We start from the raw sequence: 795 nt of genomic DNA on the forward strand, positions 1-795 counted from the left end.
TTAAAAAAATGATATTTGGTTCCTGAAGACTTCATAGCTGAATTTCTGTTGTGAGAGCACTTAATCTAGTGCCTTTTTCTCTGTCTGCCTCATGGGGGGATTTGGGATCTTTAAGCAAGAGTAGAATTTTCCTGCTGTCCCTCCTGGAAGATCTGTGCCTGGTACCAGAAGGACATTTGAGTTGGCTTATCCAACCCTTCATTTTATGAGTTGGAAGATAAGGCGAGGAACAGAGCTGGACTTGAACGCAACACCTTGGTTCCTGGTCTGAGGCCATTTCTGAACTCTCATTGTGTAATGGAGTCACTCACAGAGTTGCTGAGAAACCTCATCCTGGCCCGGTCCCTGCCTGATGTTTGGATTGAATAGGTCTAGGGGAAGGCTCAAGAACCTGTATATCCCCAAAGTTCCCCAGTGATACTACAGGGAAGCTGGGGAATGCTCAGCTCTTCCACCTTCAAATCCATCTGCAAAGGGCAATAAAGGGAGCAGGCATAAGATTTTGGCTAGTTTGTTGAGAATATTTTCTTTAAAGATTTTATTTATCTATTATTTGAGAGAGAGAGAGAGAGAACAAGGAGGGGGAGGGGCAGAGGGAAAGAATCCCAAGCAGACTCACCTGACACAGGGCTCGACCCAATGACCCCAGAAACATGACCCCAGTAGAAACCCAAGAGTCCTACCGATGCTCAACCAACTGAGCCACCCAGGCACCCTTGCTGAGAATATTTTCTATCAAAGAGCCCAAGAGATTTCTTTTGTGAGAAAAGCCTTTAAGTTACCTGTACACGTAGA

This window comes from Phoca vitulina, unplaced genomic scaffold (assembly GCF_004348235.1).
Source record: "Phoca vitulina isolate PV1807 unplaced genomic scaffold, GSC_HSeal_1.0 scaffold22, whole genome shotgun sequence".
NCBI classification, from domain to species: Eukaryota; Metazoa; Chordata; class Mammalia; order Carnivora; family Phocidae; genus Phoca; species Phoca vitulina.